Raw genomic sequence first — 13,048 nt, 5'->3', positions numbered from 1 at the left:
CTTCAGGTATGCGGTGCTGGGAGGAGGGATGTGCTGGCAAATGTTGGGAGCTGGCCTAAATTCACATGAGAGGGGGGTGGCAATATCTAGGCACCCCCCCCCATGAATCTAATTGCTACCACATGAAGCGCAGTACAGAAAATAATGGGCTGCAGCTGCATTAACTCATGAGTTCCCATATGGTGAAACATAATGCTTGGGTCACTGATACTCCTGCCCACCTAAGAGAGCTGATGTCAGCAAGAAAAGGGTGCAGATTTGTACTCCAGTTGGGCTAAATGGAAAATGTTCACACATGGGTTGCGACTGGATTGACTACAGACGCTATTCAAGTTAGTCACAAAATGTGTGTGAACATTATCTATTGCTTCATTTAGCCAATTTTTTTTGGTCTTTTGTTTGGTTTCATAGAATGAAATTATGATCTCAAATCTAAATAAAATATAAATGTGTATCATTATACCGTCACTGTCAAATCTTGTGAAATCACTATATCACCCTGTCACATTAGCAACACTTGTATGATTTGCCTGTGTACTCTACACAACAAATGCCTTTTCAACACACACTGATATCCTCCCCCCCAAAAAGAGAAATCTAAAGGGTGCATGGAGTAGAGTTTCAACCCTTTCCCATGTTCGGTCTTTGGCCCACTAAAGACAGGCCCGTTAAGCAGGGCTGCCACCAAATATCATGGGGCCCTGTAGGACAAATTTTACCCTACAAGCAAAAAATTGGTGCCAGGGTCCCCAACAAGTTAAAAAAAACATTGGTGGTCAGGGCCATCATAAAAGTTTTTTAAAAAACGTTGGTGGTCAGGGTTTAATAAAAAAAAGAAAAACATTGGTGTTTAGTGGAACTTACCTTAGGCCCATTTCATGGCTTTGTGACTTTGGCTCTTTGGGACTTCGGAGGTTTGACAAATGACTTTGACGCTGTCAAGGGGGGCCCAGCCAATTTGAAATGTGCAGCACAAATGTGTCCCCCCCCATGGCGGCCCTGAATGTACTTGCCAGTAAATTTGTAATTCCCTCTTTTATTGCCCCTGGCCTCATCCGCTCCAAATTTAGCTCTAATCTTTTCCTTGCTGGCATGGTCCAGAAACAATACCAAGACCCAACCCAATACATCATTAATCCTCCAATATGCAGTACTAGCCTGTCATTTGTATTACCATCCCACCCCCCTACACCACTGGACTGCATACTAGGTGTATCTGGGCTGTTAAGTTTCATTTTAATTGGTTTAAAAGTTAGTTCTAGGCACACTTTCCCAGCCCTCCATGCTTCTGGTCTATGTGGTTGTCTGTGCTTTACCAGCATCAGAAAGTAAGGCACACTTGCCTTGTTGTGCAGTATGTGTGCAATATGCTGTAAGACTGGGACTTTTATACATATACACAGAAGAAGGACAAATACTTCATGTTATAGTTGGATATAGTGGATCAGCAATATAATCAGAATATGCAGACTGCACTGGGTCCTGTGTTGTCATGTAATCTAATGTGGATTTTATCATTTTTGTATTGTTTAAAACAAACTTTCTCCAACTCTGTAGAACCAGTGGCTGCAGCAAAATAATCATCCAAATAGAATCCCAGTTTATCTTTTTAGATCAGTAAAGGGGATGTAAAGGCATAAATAAAATCCAATACAAATCTCTACACAGTCGCCGACTGCTCTACAGGGAAACAAACAAAACTGCTTGAGTTCTGGCTGGGAAGTAAGGCGGGGGCTCCCCCTGCTGTTCATAAGTATGATTGTTTCCCTGCAGAGCAGTTAGGAACCGTCTGACAATTCTTATCCACAGCAGTAAAGGAAGGGAGAATTTCACTGCATACAGTCAGGTTTCTTATAAAAGCGGTACACATTTTTTAATTGAAGTATATTGGAGATAAGTTTCTTTTTCATAAAAGAAAGTAAAAATGTGATTTTATTTTTTTGCCTTTACATGCCCTTTAAATGATTTTGTTGTGGGGCTCAGTAACTTAAATTTATGCCACAGGCCATGAGATGCTATAAACTATCTGGTCAAATAGGAGATCAATGTTTTTACCAAAAATGTAATGTATACAGGCTGGAGTGACTGGATGTCTGACATAATAGCCAGAACACTACTTCCTGCTTTGCAGCTCTCTTGGTTTACACTGACTGGTTACCCTGGTTACCAGGCAGTTACCAATCAGAGACTTGAGGGGGGGGCTACATGGGTCATATCTGTTGCTTTTGAATCTGAGCTGAATGCTGAGGATCAATTACAAACTCACTGAACAGAAATGTACCATGTGGCCCCCCTTCAAGTCGCTGACTAACTCAGACTTATAGAGCTGAAAAGCAGGAAGTTGGATTCTGGCTGTTTTATTAGACATCTGTTCACTCCAGCCTTTATACATAACATTTTTGGCTAACTAACTATATTAGAAACATTTTTTATTTTGCGCAGCCTATCTATTTATACAGTTTTTATTTTCACACTGAACTGTTCCTTTAAGGAGATCAGACTAGTACTGAGAAGAGTACAGACAATGGAGCAATGCACAATCCAGTGCTGCATATGGGCTAAACCCCCATTATCAGGCCCGGATTTGTGACAAGGCCACAAAGGCCCGGGCCTAGAGTGACAAAATTTGAGGGGCAGCATGCCACCCAGCCGCATCTATAAGGGTGCGTGTGCCCGTGGAGGATGCGCTTGTGAGTGGGCGCTAGGACCTGGCAGCCTATAGCACGTCGCATGCGCTTGTAGGGGGGAGGTGCGTTTGCGGGCTGCGCTTGGACCCAGTCGGCCTATGGGTGCAAAGAGATGAAATCCAGCCCTACCCATAATAGCATTCTTCTGAATGGCTGCTCTCTGTTACAACCCTTGCAATATGTTGAAGAAAAGGGGAGAGCAGAGGAAACCATGAGTGAAGTGGAGGTGAGAGGAGCAAAGATCAAGAAAAATGTTTTTTAAAGTGATACTGACGCTAAAAAAATACTTAATAAAATATGAATGGACATATTAAGGGGCATATTTATCAAGGGTCGAATTTCAAATTGAAAAACTTCGAAATTAAGTCGAAGTTTTTGTTTTGAATAGGTCCGTATTCAGCCGAATTAGAATCCAAAGAATAACTTAAAACCAATGTGTCCATAAATTATGTGTAGTTAAGTGGAATGACACAGGGAATAAGTATTGACTACGGTTATTGAAATTTATTTAATGCTTAGTAGAAAAGCCTTTGTTGGTAATGACAGCTTCAAGACGCCTCCTGTATGGAGAAACTAGTCAAATTCATTGCTCATGTGCGATATTGGCCCATTCTTCCACACAAACTGTCTTCAAAATGTAAAGGTTCCGGGCCTCTTCTAAGAACTCTGATCTTTGAGTTTCCTTGTGTGTTTGGGGTCATTGTCTTGCTGAAATGTCCACCCTCGTTTCATCTTCAGCATCCTGGTAGATGGCAGCAAATTCTTATCAAGAATGTCCCAGTACATTTCTCTATTTATCCTTCAATTATACAGTATGAAGTCTGCCAGTACCATATGCTGAAAAACAGCCCCACATCCCACCTCCAAACTTCACTGTTGGTATGTGCAGTGCCATTTTCCTCCAAACATGATGTGTGTAATCCAAACGTCCAAACGAGTTTTTTGGAGCCGGCAAAGAAAGGGAGACCCTAGGGAATCTTTGGGTAAACTGTATACTGTTGGAACTATGGTGTTCGTAATGACATCCATTCAATTCTGGTCTCATCTGACCAGACTATATTCTTCCAGAATTTCATTGGCTTGTCCAAATGTTGTGCAGCAAACTTTAAACAAGCCTCAATATGCTTTTTCTTCAGCAGTGGAGTCTTGTGCAGTGAGTGTGCATAGAGCCCATGTCGGTTGAGTGCATTACTTATTGTTTTCTTTGAAACAACTGTACCTGCTAATTCAAGGTCTTTCTGAAGCTCTCCATGAGTTATCCTTTGCTCTTGGACAACTTTAATTATTCTTTTGACTCCTCTGTCAGAAATCTTGTGAGGAGCACCTGGTCGTGGACAGTTTAGGGTGAAATTATCCACCTCCGGATTATGGATGGACCATTCAGAATCTTAGAAATACGTCTGTAACCAATGCCATCAGTATGTTTTACAACAATTGTGAAGGTCTTGAAGAAGCTCTTTGCTTTTTTTTGCTGTATAAACATCTTCATTGTTCTTTTAGGGCAGGGCAGGTCGAAAGAATTGTAAATAAGGCGTGTGGCAGAACATCTCTCATTAAGCACAAGTCCCTTGATATAGCAAAGTGTATATAGAGAAACCAAGACAGTATTATTACATACACTGTGTACCTTTTAGCATTTTTATACTGCTCACTCCATAGTCCAACACTGGCTTTCATTGCTTAGTGGAATACAATGATGTGTGTCAGGAACAGTAACAAAAATAAAAGTGTATCAAAGTAAGTGAAAGATATAGTACTGTTGTCCTGCACTGTTTGCTTCAGAATAACTACTATTTTGGATCTTCATACTTTAAGTCTACTAGAAAATTATATAAACATTAAATAAAGTGAATAGGCTGGTTTTGTTTCCAATAAGTAGGGAAGCACCAAATCCAGGATTTGGTTCTGGATTTCGCCAGGGTTTCGGCCTTTTTCAGCAGGATTCGGATTTGCCTGAATCCGGCTGCCCGGTCGAACTGAATTCGAATTTGCATATGCAAATTAGGGGCAGGGAGGGCCAGGGCTGGTCCTATCACATGTGGGGCCCAATTGGGACCATGTTGGCGGGGCCCCTAGACAAAGTGTTGCTGGCTACTGACACACCAAGTATTTAGGAAAATAAGGGCATACAGGCACAAAATAGAAAGGAAAGGGGCAGACAAGGTAACATAATAGGGGCACACAGGGTAAGAGAGAGAGGGAGGAAATAGGAGAGTGGACTGGGCCAATTAGTTTGGGGCTGGGCCGATTCAGCTTGGGAGCAGGCTTGGTTGGATTGGGGGCAGGCAGGGCCTATCAAGGTTGGAGGAAAGCTGGGCCTATGAGAGTTGGGGGTGGGCTGGACCTATGGATTTGGGGATGGGCTGGACTCTCAAAGTTGGGGGCAGGCCAGGCAGCATCATGTGCTGAGGGAAATATTATCTGTGCTGCCCTGTGGTGCGGGGCCCCCCAGAGGTGCGGGGCCCAATTGGTCCAATTGGCCTAAGGCCGGCCCTGGGGAGGGCAATTGTGTGACTTTTTACAAGGAAGTAAATAATGGTGTCCCCTTACAACCCCTAATTTGCATATGCAAATTAGGTTTCGGTTCGGTATTCAACCAAATCTTTTGCAAAGGATTCGGGGGCAAATCCAAAATAGTGGATTCGGTGCATCCCTACCAATAAGGATTAATTATATTTTAGTTTGGATCAAGTACAAGATACTGTTTTATTATTACTACAGAGAAAAATTAAATCATTTTTAAAAATTTGGATTATAATGGAGTATATGGGAGACGGCCTTTCAGTAATTCTGAGCTTTCTGGATAACCGGTTTCTGGATAAAAAATCCCATAGCTGTACTAAAGCCTGTCCCAAAATTCATATGAGGCATCCAGGGCACTGTGCTCACATACAATCAGGTGATCAGTGAGTGACACACAGAAAAACCCAAGGTGGCAGCTAAAGCTGAAAAATGTAAATCAGCAATATATAAGAATGTGTATAAGCCAATTTAAAAAATATATTATATTAGGTTTATTTAGTTCTTGTTTATCCAGGGGAAGACTTTATCCAGCTGCCAGAAGAGTTGCATTTAGTATACCCTGGTCTGATTTTTAGTTAGTGAGCCATAACATAACACGTTTGTCCCTGGTTGTGTTGCACAGAGGGAGTACGGGGCATGGGCTGATAACACAGCTGTACTCACATCTAATAGCAGGGAGTAGTGCTTTGTGCGATCACTGGGGATAAAAGTTAATATTTAGTGCAAAATGAGCAACAATCAGAAGGAAAGATCTAAAGCAAAGTGTGTGTCAGCTATTTCCTGAGGGGACTAAATGTAAGCGGTACAAATGCTGCTTGTACATATGGCAACTGATCCCTAAAGGAAGCACATTCTACAGATTGACTGCCATAAACAGATACAAAGTTCATTTTTCCTGTCATATTGCAGGGTTTGAAATCAATGCAAACATGATAACACCTACATAAAATGAGAACGAATGCTTGTTTGTCATTGAGGCACCAATGAACCTGCCATATGGAGGGAGAGCTCACACGCACACCATATAGAACTAAAAGAACTTGCTAAGGGCTCTTACACATGGGCATTGGCGGAACTACTGGGGGAGCAGGGGTTGCAAGCGGGCCAGGGCCCACACCGCTCAGGGCCCCCCGGCAGCCCGGGCGCCACTAAAATTTGGGCACACACCAGAGCCCGTCCCCCTTTAGTTACGTTTCTGCACACGGGCGTTTTTACCTGGGCTCCTCTACTTTGCGTTTTCTTCCATTCAGCCGCAGGGGAGCGCAGGAGTAGATGCAGTCAATTATTTTGAAGGGGGCTGTACTCACACAGACGCAAGTAAGCACCAAACGCAGGTTGGGTCGCAGCATGTTGCATTTCACCTGTGTTTGGTGCATACATGCGTCTGTGTGAGTACAGCACCCTTCAAAATAATTGACTGTGTCTACTCCTTGCAAGTGAACGGAAGAAAGTGCAACTCGGGAGCGCAGGTAAAAACGCCTGTGTGTAAAGGTCCCCATAGACGCAAAGATTTCTCTTGCCGAACGACCGATTTTTGGTGAAGTCCGACCAATCCGTCAAATTATCGTGTGGTTAGTGGGATTCGAACGATCGAACATCTTACGATTTTTCGGCCAACATCTATCAGGAAATTGATCGGCCAGGTTAAAAAATATTTATCAGTTCCAGTGGAATCTATCTATGTTTGCAGGGCCAAGCAGGCAGCTACCCTTTGTTTTCCTGGCAAATTGGTCTTTTTAGTTGATGGAAAATTCGTACGATCGTTTTGAGATAATCGTGGTCTCACGATGACAATCGGATCTTTCAACACAGGAACATACCTGAAGACTCAGCCTTGCTTAGCTTGGCCTCTTCCTTATGATATTTGGTAGGATTATTTTGTTGAAAATTTGCCAACAGTTAACGATTTTGATCATAAACCTATGGGAAATCCTTGTTTAATATGACAGACCAAGGCAAGGCAGCCCAGAAACACAGACAACAGTGCAGCACAGGGTGCAAAGTACGAGCATAATCCTTTTTTTTAATTCAAAGAGCACAGAGACCTGCAAACCCCCCTCCCCACACTATTAATACAACATTGCCAGTGTACAGTGTGTACAGCAGAACTGTATTCATGAGGGGCAGCAAGGAGCGGCACATAAGCATTCCTCCTCCTGCCCTCTACTTACCACCTGCTCTATGGTAGGCAGCAAGGACAGGGTTGCCTTATACAACTAGTGTTGGATTTCCAGTTTGATGATAGGTGCAGCCAGACCCTGGACAAAGGTGTTTTATAAATGAGCACTAGAGGGTACACTCTTGTGTGCCTTTGTTCTCTTGTACTTGCATGCGGAGTCACAGTAAATGACCCCTAAAGATTGCTTCCGAGTGCAAATTGTTTCCAAAATTCAAAGGGATCATCACCAAGGTAATCTGATCCAAATATAAAATCTATAGAACATTCATGTCTTCCAGATTTATAACTTCAACCTCACTCCTATACATTCATGATGAATTTGCAGTCACCGTAAGGCTCCCCCAGTTGCTGGGGGGGGGATCTTAATGGGACCCATTAGGGCAATCATATATATATATATATATATATATATATATATATATATATATATATATATATATATATATAGACACATACAAGAGTCCTCTGCACTCAACCCATTATCAATATATTTAAGACAGAGACATTTTGTGCATACTGCTACTAAAAAATGCCTTACCCTTTAAACAAAACAGGGATTGTTTGTCCATATATTGCAATATATTTAAGCTGGCCAACTACGTCAAAGTCATCCCATATCTGGCCAGTCCTACGCTTAATTTTCATCTGATTCATTAAGAATTGCTTCATTATACATTTTACAAAGGGACTAGGTTTTACCTGCAACTTAACTTGCTGCTTTCAAAGTAAACCTCCATACTTGGCTGCCCTTTTATTAGACACCAGTGGGATCACCTGTTTTATATATATATAAAACAAACAAGGGAAAGTTGTGCTCACCACTCATTTTTAAAACCATAAGGCGGGGGTGCAATGAGGCTATGACCACAAAATACATATAGACAAATACAAGAGTCCTCTGCACTCATGAGTGCAGAGGACTCTTGAATTTGTCTATATATATACATACACCATAAGTACAAGCTGCACACCTCGAGTGTAAATAAAGAGACCTGGGTGCTCAAGTAAATTTTGTAAATAGAGAGTCTCAAGTACTGGCACTCACAGGATTTGCACAAAAAAGGAGGAAAAAGGTTATCTGATGAATAAAGATGAAGGTTTATTAAGCCGACGTTTCGGTTCCACACAGGAACCTTTCTCAAGGACAAAACTATAAATATTTTATATATATATATATATATATATATATATATATATATATATATATATATATATATAAAAACATATTTTTGTCACATATTTTATGTTGGAAATAAATTACTTTTATATATATATATATATATATATATATATATATATTTTTTTTTTTTAATATATACACAGTATATATATATATATATATATATATATATATATATGTTTAGTTGCAAGTGGTGCAGGGTCAAATAATATACACCCTTACTCCAGATCTGTAGTGAATCAAATTATTTTTATTGTATACTGTACATTTTATACATCCAAAATTTCGGCCCACATTAGGGCCTTTTTCAAGGATTATATATAAATCCAGATGGTACCTGCACTCGAACTCCAATGTGTATTTGCGGGGAAACATTGGATGCACAAGTTTATAGGAATTATATATATATATATATATATATATATATATATATATATATATATATATATATATATATATATATATATATATATATATACACACATACACATCCATATGAAAGAACCAGCAACTGCAGGGTATCATTTGTAAGTCAAGTCAAAAACGTGTATTTGTGAAAAGTATATATAGCCACTGTGACGTTTCGAAAGGTCCCAATGCTAATTTCCATAGTGCTCCTAAAAGTGGGGTGAATGAAGCCTGGGTGAAACAGTGACTCGCCACAAATCCGGGCCTAAATGCAGACCTGACACAGGTTAAAGTGTAACACTGAGCTTTACTCCATTTTAAAAATGTCAAGTGTCTGTAAATTGTTCTTTCTTTCATCAGAACATGAAAAGTGGCGTTTGAGTCAGTATTTTGCCAGATTTCTCTGTGAATATGGACATTGTATATACACCAGTTTTAACACTACTTTTACTTCGAAAAAATAGTTTCCTCCACTTTTGTGAATTCTCCCAATGCCTTATTTATGTGGTTTCTCCTGGTGAATATCTCCAGTGACCTAAAGTGCTAGGTACAGTTGTGTTCAGAATAATAGAAGTCTGACATCACTAACCTGATCAATCACTGTTTTTGGTAGAAATTATATTTTTACATGGCAAATAATTTACTAGTAGGTGTAGTAGAATAATAGAAAACAAACAGACCCAACGGTCATGGCATGCATGTTGCTGATTCTGTGTAATTGAACCATTAATTGAGGCTTGTTAAAAAAAATTCACTTTTTAAACACACTGCTATCGTTCTAAACACAACTGTAAGTCCCGAGTGAAAAGCTCTGCCTATGATGCTGTGTAGTAGGAAGGATCCTGCATAATGTGACCCCAGGCAGCTTGCATATTTGCCATTACTTAAGCTATTAGCATGTTATACAATGTTTGGTTTAGGGATGCGCCAAATCCAGGATTCGGTTTGGGATTCAGCCTTTTTGAGCTGGATTCCGATTCGACCTAATCCTTTTGCCCGGCCGAACCTAATCCAAATCCTAATTTGCATACGGAAATTATGGTCAGGGAGGAAAATCGCGTGACTTTTTGTCACTAAACAAGGAAGTAAAAAATGTTTCCCCTTCTCACCCCTAATTTGCATATGCAAATTAGGATTCAGATTCGGTTCAGTATTCGGCCGAATCTTTCGCAAAGGATTCGATGCATCCCTAGTTTGTTGCTGTTGCATGTTATACCACATACCAGAGACAAGATAATGAAGACACAATATTCAATACGTTTTTAAAAAAAAAAAGAAAAAAAAAAGGATTGAACAGGAAACTATAATCGTCTGGCACACTGTAGGTCCATGAATCGAAACCTTCTGCAATGTTATTAGTTCAGTGATAAAGAAACAACAAACAGCAGAATAATCATTATGAATGCAGGGAACAAGGTGTATCCCAGCAGTGTGTTTACCAAACAATGTCAATAGAAGGATTAAACAGAAAGAAGCCAGAGCTAGTATTATTTATTGTGATATATATAGTGGTGTTAAGCCGATGCCTCTTCAGGGAGAGTCAGTACAGCAGAATGCAAATCCAGTGTTTCTCAGAAGATTAATTATAGTCTCGTCAGTATCTGTGAAAGATACATAGTTAATATGAAGCACCCTCCGAATATAAGAGGTAGAGCAAGCGCACCTTTTTGAAGTTTAAGTCTAACAGTAGTCAGACCCAAGTTGTCCTAAGAGCTATCCAACTTACAGACAACAGGTAAAAGGATAACTAACCCCTAAAAATGAGCGTGGCTAAAAATGCCATATTTTATATCCTGAACTTATTGCACCAGCCTAAAGATTCAGCATCTCCACAGAAGTAATGATCCAGGCATTGTGAGGAGTGTAACACACATGCGCAATGAGCTCTGCATAATAATATTATAATCTGCATTATTTAAAAATCAGCCTTATATTGTGAGATTAATATTTTATACATAAATTATATTGTACGTTGGTCCCTAAGCTCAGTAACTGACACAGCGTATGTGCATTAAATCTGCAGAAAAGAAGTTGGGGAGCTACAGGAGGCAAACGGGTTGCCTTGGGCTGGTAAAGAAGCCCAGAACATAATATACAACAGAGAGAGAGAGAGAGGAATAAAAGTGTGAAGAAGCTATATAGTTATATATTAAGTGCAAAGATGAACAGGAATGAGAGTATACTGAAATAGACAATAGGTAAAGCTCAATAGTGCTGATACGTAGGGAACAGGCAATACATCAAATCAAATGCCTTACCTGGTTTTATTTCCTTTGTCCCAAGAACATTAGCAAATGCTTTTGTGAGGTCTTTTAACTGTGCGGTAACCTGTAGCAAAGGGTGGACACAAGGAATGTAATGGAAGGTTGCAATTCATAAACCCCAACAAACAAAGTCAATTTAAATGAATAGCATCCAGAACAACACTGCTTTTTAGTGGTGCAGAGTACCTGCTGGGGGGCTCGCTCATATATGTATGCAACACACTTAAACACTGCAGAATTCTCCTCCAAATCATCAGGTAAAGAATGTACCATCACTGGAAATACTTACTGGAAAAATACTGGAAAAACCAAGATGCAGAAATAGTCTGGATACTGCTTGGCCGAACAAATAAATATGGAGATTAAAGCAAAGTTGAAAAATGTTGTACAAAAGTACTACATGTATTTCTTATTGGTTATAAGAATACAGTATTCATGAGTGGATATGAAAGGAAACCTGTTCAATGGGGACTCCATCCTGATGAGCTAACACCATCTGGCTCACAGCTCCACAAACATTGTCCAGAACTTGTCTTTTCTGCTCTGAGCAGAATACAGAACACAGAAGAGAAAGCAGCTTTGGGTAATGTCTACAGATCAAGGAAGCTGAACAACTGTACAGAATAGAAAAGCTATGGGAATGGATGAGATGTGTAAAAACTAAATGAAAAAAACCATAAAGGAAATGTGCAACACACACTGCTTGTAAGAGTGGCAGATTGCTTTAAGAAAAGATATGGAAACAGAACAAATACAAAAAAAGAAAATAAATGATCACATGGGCTAGGGATGTAAGAAGGAATTAAAGAAGCAAAAAAACAGTCATGAAACAAATCTGGAGAATAATCAGGGCATGAAAGAAAGTTCTGTAGAACAGGACAGAGTACAGCTTGAAGAATAAAGCAGACTTGTCACCCTGTATAACATGATGAATGGGAGCACATAGTAGGATATTGATGCATACTTGAGCCACCATGTTCTGCCAGCACTCCTAGTCCAAATATAGCATTTCTTCCTGGTGCTGATCCCACGCCAATGAGAGAAGTGCAAGGAAAATGCGAGGTACAAACTGCACTACTGTTGGCCCCAAAGCTTCAGCAGACTCGGACAGGATTCCTCCTGCAAATGACTTTTCAGCAGAACATGAAGGGGGGCCCGGCAGTGCTGCAGTTTTGAAAGCGTCTGGCCCACCTTTGGGGCCCCAATTTTTTGTTAATTTGTAAGGGGGGCCCTGGCACCTATGTTTTTTAAAAAAATATTTTTTGGGGCCCCAATTTTTTTAACTTGTGAGGGGGGCCCTGGCACCAATGTATATTTTTTTAACTTATAAGGGGGCCTGACCATCAACAGCTTTTTTTAACTCGTGTGTGTGTGTGGGGGCAGGTTACGTGTTTAGCGCTGATGTCTGTGTGGTCTTTTAACTGTGATGTGGAGTGGGTAGGATCTGGGGTGGGGCCTGGGCGCCAGTGTGGGCGGGCCCAGGGGGCCCAGAAAATGTTGTTGTACGGGGCCCCGTGATTTCTAATAGCAGCCCTGGTTACTATCCATGTTTATAATTTTTACTACTGTAGGAGAAAGTTTTACTACACTGAAAGATACCTTGGTAACACTTCAAAAATTTCTGGGTCACAACCCATAGGTTAATAATCAATATCCTACAGCAAATGATATAGGGCAGCAGAAGTCACAAAGTAGTTCTGTACGCATATAAAGACCGTGGCTGACCCAACACCAATATATGAGTGACAAAACTCCTTATAATTTACAATATGGAGAATTTTACTTTTAAACTCGCGGCCTTTCGACA

The sequence above is a fragment of the Xenopus laevis genome, chromosome 1S (assembly GCF_017654675.1).
Source record: "Xenopus laevis strain J_2021 chromosome 1S, Xenopus_laevis_v10.1, whole genome shotgun sequence".
Taxonomy (NCBI): Eukaryota; Metazoa; Chordata; class Amphibia; order Anura; family Pipidae; genus Xenopus; species Xenopus laevis.
Note: the sequence above shows the minus strand (reverse complement) of the source record.